We start from the raw sequence: 13,887 nt of genomic DNA, 5'->3' as shown, positions 1-13,887 counted from the left end.
TAAATACATATAGCGTGGCTGTAGGGTTCTGCAAAATCAAGCGAAGAAAAATCTGTCCTCTCTGACGCTAGTCGCATGGGGTCGTTGAGTTCTCGCAAGGTGTTGAGGATGACACTGCTGAACTTACACGTTCCTCGTATATTCCACATTCGTATAACAGTGGTAGTATCCGAATCAACGCGGGCAGCAATATTGCAGAGCGATTTACCACAGCCTCGAAAGGCCATAGCTGAACTATCTGTTTGAGAACCCCGCCGTGTAATCTTTCCTTATTTACAGAATGTAGATCAAGTTACTCCCACCTGTATTGTGCAGCTGGGCTGAAACGTTAATCGTTTGCATGTAGAGGGATATAGCACACTTCACAGTACACTTTACTCAGATTTAACGTCTACTGCATGTCGCCTTCACTCTGCCTGAATTTTATATATATATATATATATATATATATATATATATATATATATATACACTCCTGGAAATGGAAAAAAGAACACATTGACACCGGTGTGTCAGACCCACCATACTTGCTCCGGACACTGCGAGAGGGCTGTACAAGCAATGATCACACGCACGGCACAGCGGACACACCAGGAACCGCGGTGTTGGCCGTCGAATGGCGCTAGCTGCGCAGCATTTGTGCACCGCCGCCGTCAGTGTCAGCCAGTTTGCCGTGGCATACGGAGCTCCATCGCAGTCTTTAACACTGGTAGCATGCCGCGACAGCGTGGACGTGAACCGTATGTGCAGTTGACGGACTTTGAGCGAGGGCGTATAGTGGGCATGCGGGAGGCCGGGTGGACGTACCGCCGAATTGCTCAAGACGTGGGGTGTGAGGTCTCCACAGTACATCGATGTTGTCGCCAGTGGTCGGCGGAAGGTGCACGTGCCCGTCGACCTGGGACCGGACCGCAGCGACGCACGGATGCACGCCAAGACCGTAGGATCCTACGCAGTGCGTAGGGGACCGCACCGCCACTTCCCAGCAAATTAGGGACACTGTTGCTCCTGGGGTATCGGCGAGGACCATTCGCAACCGTCTCCATGAAGCTGGGCTACGGTCCCGCACACCGTTAGGCCGTCTTCCGCTCACGCCCCAACATCGTGCAGCCCGCCTCCAGTGGTGTCGCGACAGGCGTGAATGGAGGGACGAATGGAGACGTGTCGTCTTCAGCGATGAGAGTCGCTTCTGCCTTGGTGCCAATGATGGTCGTATGCGTGTTTGGCGCCGTGCAGGTGAGCGCCACAATCAGGACTGCATACGACCGAGGCACACAGGGCCAACACCCGGCATCATGGTGTGGGGAGCGATCTCCTACACTGGCCGTACACCACTGGTGATCGTCGAGGGGACACTGAATAGTGCACGGTACATCCAAACCGTCATCGAACCCATCGTTCTACCATTCCTAGACCGGCAAGGGAACTTGCTGTTCCAACAGGACAATGCACGTCCGCATGTATCCCGTGCCACCCAACGTGCTCTAGAAGGTGTAAGTCAACTACCCTGGCCAGCAAGATCTCCGGATCTGTCCCCCATTGAGCATGTTTGGGACTGGATGAAGCATCGTCTCACGCGGTCTGCACGTCCAGCACGAACGCTGGTCCAACTGAGGCGCCAGGTGGAAATGGCATGGCAAGCCGTTCCACAGGACTACATCCAGCATCTCTACGATCGTCTCCATGGGAGAATAGCAGCCTGCATTGCTGCGAAAGGTGGATATACACTGTACTAGTGCCGACATTGTGCATGCTCTGTTGCCTGTGTCTATGTGCCTATGGTTCTGTCAGTGTGATCATGTGATGTATCTGACCCCAGGAATGTGTCAATAAAGTTTCCCCTTCCTGGGACAATGAATTCACGGTGTTCTTATTTCAATTTCCAGGAGTATATATATATATATATGTGGTGCATAAGTTCTTGGCGCCTTTGGTTTACATTCCGGTTGCTATGTATTTATAAATCGATCGTCATTTTTTATTTGTAGTTCACTGTTGCTATACGAGTTGATGCTTGTCATTTTGTCGTTTGGAGAAGATACTGAGTGGAGTTGTGGACCTAGAAAATGAAGTGGCAAGTGAGGAAATCGGAACATTTCCAATATATTCTTCCTTTGTGTTCAGTAGAGAGGTGACAGCAGCGGAGGCATCCAGAAACCGTGTATGGAGATAAGGTCATTGGACACAGCACGGCAAGAAACTGGTTTTCTCGTTTTAAGAAGGATCTTTTTGACATTACTGACTATCAACGTCCAGTAAGACCTCAGGGGTTTGATGAAGACACAATGTTTTGTGTCAGTGCAGTCCAGACCTGGCAAATGTGATCATTCCATCATGGTGCGACATTTGCATGCAATGGGGAAGTTCCAAATATGGGGGTATGTGTTCGGCTCGCTCTAAGCCAAAATCAAAAAAATCTGCGGGTGGCCGTATGTGGAATCTCTGCAAAAATTTGCGGGTGGCCGTATGTGGAATCTCTGCTTGCTTGTCATCAACTGGCTCGTGAACAACACCGACCATTCCTATTCTACATCGTTACTGGTGATGAGAAATGGTGTCTTTATGCTAACACAAGGAAAAGGAAGGAACGGCTGACCACAAACTAAATAAACTAAATAGCAACTCCCCGTGCGAAGAACTGCGAACATCTACAAAACATAATGTTATGCATCTGGTGTAACAGCGAAAGCGTGACCTACTACCACGAATTCCTTCCCCGAAATGTAATAATCACTGCTGACATTTATTTTCTTCAACTGAGACGTCTCGCATACGCAATACGAGAACAACGACCGGGAAGACTGTGTGTAATGATGCTACTCCACGAAAACGTGGAGTCTGCTAGACTGAAAAAAAAAAACACGATACAGGAGTTTGGTTGGAAAATCATTCAGCACCCACGGTATTCACCTGATCTTGCACCGTCAGATTTTTCACCTTTTCCTCTCTGTATCGAAGAGCTCTTAAGGAACTTTCTTTCTCGGTGAAAATGCGTTGCGAACTTGGCTCGACAAGTTCTTCGCCTCAAAACCACGTGATTTCTATAGCTGTGGAATCGAGAAGTTGCCCCAATGGTGGTAGACTGTTGTACATAGTGAAGGAGAATATATTATTGATGAATGAAGTCTCTGTTATGTGTAGCTGTTGTGTTTATTAGATTTATGGAAAAATGCCACGAGTTTATCGATCAACCCAATATATATAATGGTTTGGTGCATAAGTTCATGGCGTTGTACCATAAACGTGTTACACGTGCGTGGAGGAAATAAATATTATTGATAGAATTGGAAGGAAAATCAGCATTGGCCGTATTTTGTTGTTCTATTGTCAGCAAAATCGATTTTCGGTCACTTAGTGACCATCCTCAGTGCTAGAAGTTAAAAATTTTCACGTAACTAACAGAGTATAAAACTGAAAATCACAACTACATTTGCGTATGAACATAACAGTTTGTAGGAACATACCTGTAATATACAATTAAAATTGGTAGGCACTGGTATCAAGCTATAACCACGAGCTTAGAGCGATCACATAAACTGAGGCCGCTGTTTACATCCATCTGTACAGCAGACCTCGGCGTGACAGGGCTTGGAACGCCCTCTATATGACATGTGTCACGTGAAGATTTAATATTACGGGTTTTGCAAGATATTAACACAAAATACCTCTTGTGCATTTGTGAATCATGAAGTAATTCAAATTTGAAATGTACGTACAAAACATAGCAGATGAAGGGGGAAGGAAACATCTAAAATACACTGCCGTATTGTTTTTTAAAAACCCAACTTACAAAACATAAGACAGATCGATAATAAGTTGTCAGAGTGCAGGACAAGTGAAAAAGAAAAAGAAAAGGAAAAAGAATAATATATGAGTAACATGAAATGAGGTGTAACACAGTTTTTTTAAAAAACATATTACCGACCATCTGGCGTGGGAAGTTAGAAGTACAACGTTCGTGATTTACGTAAACTGTTACGTTAAGACTAAGGAGTCAAATATATAAAAATAGTAATAGTACGAAAATGCCATTACGTAATAATTAAAATGCCGTGAAACACAATATTCATTATAAAAAAGTTTTGAAGGTGTAGACAAACAATTTTGCTATCATATTTAACCGACATGATTATGTACATCTCGTTTGTCCCTTTGGATAAGCTAACATTATTATAACATGGTTATACGCTTCCGCATAAGCACTGGGTCAGAACCCATACATACATGACATCAAACATACACGGTTGCTTAATGTAAAACATAGCACTCATAATTAGGCATGGGAAGTTAGAAGTATACAGTTCTTGATTTACGTAAAATATTACGTTAAAACTGAGGAGTCAAATATATAAGAAATAGTAATAGTACGAAAAATGCCACTAAGTAACAATTCAAATGCCATGAAACAATATTCATTAGAACAACAACAAAAGTTTTGAGGGTGTAGACTAACAATTTTGTTATCATATTTAACGACGCGATGATGTACATATCATTCGTCCCATTTGGACAAGCTAACATTCTTTTATAACACTGGTTGTACGCTTCCACAGCAGCACGCTTATGTGATCGCTCTAAACTTCTGGTTATAGCTTGATACCAGTGCCTACCAATTTTAATTGTATATTACAGGTATGTTCCTACAAACTGTTATGTTCATACGCAGATGTAGTTGTGATTTTCGGTTTTATACTCTCTGATCGTTGTGTGAAAATTTTTAACTTCTAGCACTGAGGATGGTCACTCAGTGACCGAAAATCGATTTTGCTGACAATAAAACAACAAAATACGGCCAATGTTGATTTTCCTTCCAATTCTATCCACTATTTGGTCATGGTGAACACAACACGCCATGGAGTCGCCAGTCAATAAAATATTATTGATTTAAGTTTCTACTAAACGCTCTGGTAGAGGGAACTTATTGGAATATTTTATGTATCCCACACCAGGGCCTTGAATGAAAACTAACTCAGTAAAATTTTATTTGTTCCACACACTTGTAATACATTCAGAATACGTCTCTATTCACTTTCCACCATCCCCAATTAAATCGGTGTATCGCCTAAGAATGTCCTGCCTCAGATTACTCTCATTTCCACACAAAACGTCGTGTATCATAACGTCCGAAAGTCTGTAGGTGTAATAACCGCTGAACTTCAGAGAAATTTGTCCATCTAGGGCAGTATCTGTTGTTGCAGTTGTTGTTGTTGTTGTCGTATTCCGACCGAAGACTGATTTCACGCGGATCTTCACGCTCGTCTTTCCCGTGTCGTCCTCTTCATTTCTGCATCACTACTGCAACGTAAATCCATTACAAACTCCTCACTGCAGTCAGGTCTTCCACTTCCTCTACAATTTTGCCCCCACTTCGTCTCATTACCAAATTCACCATACCTTGAATCCTCAAGATGTGTGCATTCTTTTAGTAAAGTTGTGGCATAAATTTATTTTCTCCTCATTTCATTCCGTTCCTCTCCATTGATTGTCCAGTCAATCCATCTAACACTCTGCATTCTTGTGTAGCGTTACATTTCAAATTCGTCTATTCTCTTCTTCTCTGGAGTGTTTATCGTCCACTTTTCACTTTCGTGTATGTGTCGGTTCCAGAGGAATATGTTTCTAATACTTAAATTTATATTCGATATCAACAAATTTACCTTTTCCGGATACGCTTCTATTACTATTGCCAATCCGCATTTTTGCCCTCCCCACTTCGGTCATAGTCAATTGTTTTGTGCATAAACAGCAAAACTCGTTTTCTTTTACTGTCTAGTTTCCTGTTTCCCTCAAGGTCGCCTGATTCAATTCGACTACATTCCATTAGCCTTGTTTTATTTTTGTCGGAGTCCCATCTTATTTCCTCTCTTGGAGGCACTATCCATTCCGTTCAATTGCTCTTACAAGTGAATTTCAAAGTATTGTACAAACTTTAATTTTGTGTCTTCTTTGTGAAGTTTAATTCTCTTTCCAAATTTCTCTGTGGTTTTCTTTATTGTACAGACTGAATAAAACGGGCGATAGGCTAGAACTCTACCTCACTCGCTTTTCCGTTACTAGCTGCATTTTATCTACACATTGTTTATTTCTGTACAAGCTGTAAACAACTTTCCGATACCTATCATCCCTGTCACTTTCAGAATTTCAAATAGCGTATCCAGTGTAAACCGTCAAAAATCCTCTAAGTTTACAACTGTTTTTTAATATCTCTTGTAAGGTAAGTCATTGGATTAATATTGGCTCATATGCTCCTACTTTTCTCCGTAATGCCGTAAGCAGTTATACTTAAAAATTATAGTTAAACTAATCACATTCAGTTCTTCATAGCTATGTTATTAGAATAACTGAAGTTCTTTGTTGTCTAACTGATCTCAAAAGCTTGCACAATCGAAGGCTGCTAAGTTCCGGAGATCGTTTTACAAAAAAAATTTCCAAAAGAGCCTCCAGGCAAAATGGTTGCCCTTGTTTTCTATTTATTTTCTCATCGTGATATTGGTTTAACATTTCTTGCAGTTGCGATTTCTCAGGTTTCCTCGGCGAGATTCGTTAATAGTGTGCTTCCTGCTATTCTGCTAAGTCGTCGTTTTCGTTTTCTGCACGGTATTTCTATTACCGACCCAGCCATCTTCTTCATATACTAAAAGTTTTGCAGTTATATGTACTTGCTGTCTGAACTCCGACCAGATTGTGAATTATTGGTCTCGTACCGCTATTTATAGCGAAGTTCGATTCCCTACGCCCACTACGCCTCTTGATGCTCTTTTGTTTCTCAGAGCTCGCACTGCAACTCCGTGCAACGAAAATTCTTTCAGCGTTTTCCAACAATGGTTGACGTCATGGCCAGAGAGACTTAATAAATTCAGCACTATCCCTGTTTAATACATCCTTATTTCGACAGGCTCCTTCATTATGCTTAGCGTTTCACGGAATACAATCCGAGCTCTGAGAAACAAAAGAGCATCAAAGGGCGTAGTGGGCGTAGGGAATCGAACTCGGCCATAAATAGAGGCGCGATATCAGCAATACTATAGTTAACAGTCTGGTTGGAGTCCAGGCAGCGAGAACACGTAACAGCCAAACTAGCAGCATCTGAAGTACATGGCTTGGTCGCTCGTCGAAATATTGTGCAGAAATGGAAGCAACAACTCGGCAGAACCTCTGGAAGCACACTACACATTTCTTGCTGTTAGCGACTGAGGCTGGCCGAAACATCTAAGGAAACGATAACAAATCGTGAGAACTTCATGGCAGATTAAAACTGTGTGCCGGACCGAGACTCGAACTCCAGACCTTTGCCTTTCGCGGGCAAGTGCTCTACCAACTGAGCGACCCAAGCACGGCTGACGCCCCGTCCTCACAGCTTTAATTCCACCAGTACCTCGTCTCCTACCTTCCAAACTTCACAGAAGCTCTCCTGCGAATCTTGCAGAACTAGCACTCCTGGAAGAAAGGATATTGCGGAGACATGGCTTAGCCACAGCCTGGGAGATGTTTCTAGAATGAAATTTTCACTCTACAGCGGAGTTTGCGCTGATATGAAACTTCCTGGCAGATTAAAACTGTGTGCCGGACCGAGACTCGAACTCGGGACCTTTGCCTTTCGCGGGCAAGTGCTCTACCAACTAAGCTACCCAAGCACGACTCACGCTCCGTCCTCACAGCTTTAATTCCGCCAGTACCTCTTCTCCTACCTTCCAAACTTCAGTGAAGCTCTCCTGCGAACCTCCCCGAGTCTCGGTCCGGCACACAGTTTTAATCTGCCAGAAAGTTTCATATCAGCGCAGACTCCGCTGTAGAGTGAAAATTTCATTCTAAAAGCGTGAGAATTGAATTGCAGAGATACTCAAAACTCACGACTTCTCACGTTGTTAAACAAGACAACCATATCATCACTTTCCTTAAAGTTGCGGGCCATTAAAATTGCACGACCATGAAGGCGGCACTCAAAAAACATCAAATTGACAATAAGTCTGCGACGTAGGTGGAAATGCGAATGTTTCACATTTGAGTGTAACCACACATGGTAAGTAGGAGCAACTTCATATACATTCTGTGTGTAAAGGAAGCTGAAGCAGCGGATTTCTGACTCAGGAGTCACGCCTGAATGTTGGTGGTTTGTGAAACGATCGCTCTATACCTCCTATGAAGGACGAATGTTGCCATATTGCATTCATCATCGTCATAGGGCCAAGCATCAGGTGTTATGGTATAGGTGACATTGGGTACACGACACGATCAACCCTGCTTCACATAACCGATAATTATGACAGCAGCTGTCAAATTCCTGACGTATTGCGGCCAGCGACTTTGTCTTATCTAAGAGGTCTCATTCACATTTTCTTTCAACAAGATTATAGCGTATTTTCCACTTGTATATTGTATGACACATGAAATACTGCACCCTAACTATGGAGCATATCTTGCTTGATTGTAAGGTCAGAGACGGACTTTGTAGCGTATCTCACGCTTATTGTGTTTTGTGTCGCTGTTTCTCTTGTAAGTAGACTGTTTATGTTTTCTTATCAGCAACGTTACGTAGCGCTCTATATGAAAATCACTGGCTGTGCTGTGTGCAGTCTGTGGCTAGTTTGCATTGTTGTCTGCCATTGTAGTGTTGGGCAGCGGCAGCTGGATGTTAACAGCGCGTAGCGTTGCGCAGTTGGAGGTGAGCCGCCAGCAGTGGTGGATGTGGGGAGAGAGATGGCGGAGTTTTGAAATTTGTTAGACTGGATGTCATGAACTGATATATATATTACGACTATTAAGGTAAATACATTGTTTGTTCTCTATTAAAATCTTTCATTTGCTAACTATGCCTACTAGTAGTTAGTGCCTTCCGTAGTTTGAATCTGTTATTTAGCTGGCAGTAGTGGCGCTCGCTGTTTTGCTGTAGCTTGAGTAACGAAGATTTTTGTGAGGTAAGTGATTTGTGAAAGGTATAGGTTAATGTTAGTCAGGGCCATTCTTTTGTAGGGATTTTTGAAAGTCAGATTGCGTTGCGCTAAAAATATTGTGTGTCAGTTTAAGCACAGTCATGTATAATTTTTCAAAGGGATATGAAACGTCCCCTTTGAACATTTGTACACGACTGTGCTTAAACTAACACACAATATTTTTAGCGCAACGCAATCTGACTATCAAAGATCCCTGCAAAAGAATGGCCCTGAGTAACATTAAACTATACCTTTCAGAAATCACTTACCTCACAAAAATCTTCATTACTCGAACTACTGTAATACAGCGAGCGCCACTGGTGCCAGCTAAATAAAAGATTCAAACTACGGAAGGCACTAACTACTGATAGGGATAGTTAGAAAATGAAAGATTAATAGAGAACAAACAATGTATTTACCTTAATAGTCATAATATATATAGCAGTTCATGACAAATTACAAAACTCCGCCATCTCTCTCCCCACATCCACCACTGCTGGCGGCTCTCTCTTAACAAAATACGCAACGAGAAACTAGGTCCCCGAAAACAATAACGCCAAGATTTGCTAAGCTGTTGTGAAGAAAAGAATATCCGGCAGCTTTTACTGGGATTTAGCGTGCCGAGAGGCAGAGCGTGGGTCTGGCTGAGAGTAAATCTGACAGCGGGCGCAACGGCGGCGCCCCCAGGAGCTCCCTCCCCCCCCCCCCCCCCCCCCACCGCTGGAGGGAACACACAGACACGGCACGGCGCCTGGCGCGAATCTCTCTCACATGAATGGCTCACTGCAGCCCTGCAGTTCCAGAATGTTTTCGCAGATTTCCACGGAGAAGGCATTCGAAGAGCAAAAATGTGACACTGACATCTATCGTACGTCCTCAGTTCCACAAAGTCAACAAAAGTAATTCCCTCATACGTGAAAACAAGGAATTATATCTAAATCAAACATCTAAACAGAAAAACATTCAGATGAATGGAGTGCTGTCTCCTTTACCACTCACCGTTTCTTTCGCCTGGGAGACTCATAATACAAGACGATAGAAGCTTCAAAAGTATTTGTAGGAAGTCATTCTGAACTGACTGTTGTATTTCCTAGTGTTTAGAAGATAAAATGTTAAATGTCTTTCATGCATATTTCAGGTACCATATGCAGTGAAGCTAAGATATGGAGCGTTCCTCTGTAAAATACTTGAGATTATCAGCTCTTTCTAAACAGTCTGAGTAACTGCTATACTTCAACAAATAAATGTATAAAAAGGAAGACAATATTAAAAAATGTATTCATTTCCTGTGGTTTGTTTGAGTAAATATTTACAGAATATTTAGAGTAAAATGAACAAGAAATTATAATGACACGCTGTAGTGAAAGCACGTTGTGCGTAGTCAGTTTTTATTATGAGTAAATTTACGTTAGAAAAACAAAGCCCTTTTAATCCGATATAATTTGTCACGTATTAATCGTGTACTTGTCATCGATCTTCGAACACACAAATCTCTGGATCCATACAAATTTCAGCACTATAGTGGAAGACCTCTGTGTGTTTACGTGCATTTAGTGTATGAAATGAGAAATGCATCTGCTAAAGATGGTTTCAGATCGTAATACCCAGTCTTTACGTGCCACACACAGCACACCGAGTTCGGCGTACAACGATGTAGCGACGCCGCTTGCGTGTGTATGAAATACATTTCGCTGCTCAAAAACAGGCTTTGAAGCTAATCTCACGGTTACTTATGTCTATGACTCGTTTTTAACGCAAGTCGGACTCATTACAGTCTACTACTGATTACTCGTACTAGGTAGGATTTTGCATAGCTGAATACAATGAATCATTATATAATTATGTAAAATAGACATCAATTTATTTAGAAACACGCAAATAAGACTTCGTTACAGAATGAAAAACAATACACACACATTGTAATACATCTTGTCGGAACAAGTGAGTGGAAAGAGAATAAAGGTGAATCGCAGGGACGCATCCATACTACATTCAGAGATATAAACATAAATCATAGATAGTAGGCATAATAATCTTTGCAAATACGATTGTACAAATGGCCATCAGTAGTTTCACATGGAAAATGACCATGAATACTTTTACATTAAATAATTACACCATGAAACTAAATGCTGTGCAGCGTGAAATAATGTTTGAGAAAGCACTTCCTGTGTAAGATGAGGGGTGGTAAGTATGTGCAAACTGTCACATTTAGCTTCTGGAAATTAATGCAATAAGGATTACTTAATTAATCAACATAAACGAGAGATTTCAGTGTAGGTGGAGAATCCAACAAGGTCGAGCACATAGTACGAGGGTAATCCCAAAAGTAAGGTGTCCTATTTTTTTATAAGTACAGAACTCTGTTTGTGTGGCAGTTGGTCACACTGTTATGAAGAGTGCTTCACGCGCTGTGTGTAAACATGCGCACGCTGCCATGAGGCATTGAGTCTTGGCTTGGCAGCCGTTGAGAATGGAGCTCCCGTTGGATGTTAACCGCCAAGTGCGAATTGCGCGCAGTTATTCGGTTTTTGAACGCAAAGGGCACTGCGACCATTGAAATCCATCGCCAATTGACGGAAGTGTATGGTGAGTCATGCATGGATGTCAAAAATGTTCGTAAGTAGCGTAGAGAGTTTGCAGCTTGTCGGACCGAAATTCACGAGCGGGAGACCGTCAATTTCTGAGTAGACAGTGTTGAAGGTTGAGCAAAGCACGCGTGAATATCGGCAGATCACCCTGGATGATGTCAGACAGGTACTGGGAGACTCTGAAAAAACTCAAACGGGCAATTCAGAACCGGATAAGAGGAATGTTGAGCAAGGGCGTACACATTCTTCACGACAACGCTCGCCCACACATCGCTCGGCAAACCGTTGCTCTCCTGCAACAGTTTCGTGGAACATAATCACCCACCCACCCTATAGTCCTGACTTGGCGACCAGTGACTATCACCTGTCCCCTAAGTTAAAAGGACATTTGGCCGGAAAGCGATTCAGCTCCGACGACGAGGTGAAAGAAGAGGTTCATAACTTTCTGAACAGCATGGCGGCGAGCTGGTATGACATGGGGACACTAAAACTGCCACAGCGTCTACAAAAATGCGTCGACAGAAATGGTGATTATGTCGAAAAATAGCTGAATTTTCAAGCTGTAAACTGATTTAAACCACTGTAGAAATAAACGGGTCTATGTACTTATAAAAAATAGGAGACCTTACTTTTGCGATTGCCCTCGTACAACCGAACTGCAAATATATTTTCCAGAAGGTTCTGTAACAATCTTGGTCTTATTATAAGCTTCAGAAACAATCCGAGGTGTTACCAAGTCAGGCATCATGAAGTAGCTCCAATCGGTTTCGTAGTAACATGGACATATTTAACCGACCAAGAGCATTCTCATTACCTTCATCGCAGTGTTCGAGTCGTCACCCTTGGCACTCCTGTGCTTACTGACTGTCAGAATGCAGCTGTCTCTGTGACGAACCGGATTACGTGCCGAGGCCATTAACAAGCGAATTTCCAATACAACGACAGGGTCTGTCAGACCACTCGCTCCAAGATATTTTTATTACATCATGAATATCTCATTTCATAATGTTAAATGGAACAGTTATGAAACTTTAATTTTATTACTGAAATGTATATACACTGAATCACAAAAGAAAATTGTATAGGCATGCGTATTCAATCACAGAGATATGAAAACAGGCAGTATACGGCGCTGCGGTCGGCAACCCTTTTATAAGACAAATATCTGGCGCAATTGTTAGATCGGTTACTGCTGTTCCAATGGCAGGTTCTCAAGATTTAAGTGAGTTTGAATGTAGTGTTATAATCGGCGCACGAGCGATGGTACACATGAAATGTCCCCTTAGAACAATTTATACAAGACTATGCTTAAACTGACACACAATATTTTTTTTAGCGCAACGCAATCTGACTTTCAAAAATCCCTACAAAAGAATGGCCCTGACTAACATTAACCTGTACCTTTCACAAATCACTTACCTCACCAAAAATCTTCGTTACTCGAACTACTGCAATACAGCGAGCGCCACTACTGCCAGCTAAATAAAAGATTCAAACTACGGAAGTCACTAACTACTGATAGGGATAGTTAGCAAATGAAAGATTATAATAGAGAACAAACAATGTATTTACCTTAATAGTCATAATATATACATGTTCATGGCATCCATTTTTACAAATTTCCAAACTCCGGCATCTCTCTCCCCACATCCACCACTGCTGGCGGCTCACCTCCAACTGCGCAACGCTACGCGCTGTTCACATCCAGCTGCCGCTGCCCAACACTACAATGGCAGACAACAATGCAAACTGATTTTCATATAGAGCGCTACGTAACGTTGCCAATAAGAAAACATAAACAGCCTACTTACACACAGCATCTCCGAAGTATCGATGAAGTGGGGATTTTCCCTTATGACCAATTTAATAGTGTACCGTGAATATCGCGAATCTGGTGAAACATCAAATCTTCGACATCGGTGCGGCCGGGAAAAGATCCTGCATGAACGGGACCAACAACGAATGAAGATAATCGTTCAACGTGATAGAAGAGGAACCCTTCCGCAAATTGCTGCAGATTTCAACGCAGCGTCGTCAGAAAGGGTCAGCGTGCGAACCATTCAACGATACCTCACCGATATGGGGTTTCGGAGCCGGAGGTCCACTCGTTTACCCTTGATCACTGCACGACACAAAGCTTTACATCTCGTCTTGGCCCTTCAACACCGACATTCGACTGTTGATGACTGGAGACATGTTGCCTGCCCAGACGAGTCTCGTTTCAAATTGTGTCGAGCGGATGGACGTGTACGGATATGGAGACAACCTCATTAATCCATGGACCCTGCATGTCAGCAGGGAACTGTTCAAGCTGGTGGAGGCTCTGTAATGGTGTGGGGCGTGTGCTGTTGCAATTGTATGAGACC

The sequence above is a fragment of the Schistocerca cancellata genome, chromosome 7 (assembly GCF_023864275.1).
Source record: "Schistocerca cancellata isolate TAMUIC-IGC-003103 chromosome 7, iqSchCanc2.1, whole genome shotgun sequence".
Taxonomy (NCBI): Eukaryota; Metazoa; Arthropoda; class Insecta; order Orthoptera; family Acrididae; genus Schistocerca; species Schistocerca cancellata.
Note: the sequence above shows the minus strand (reverse complement) of the source record.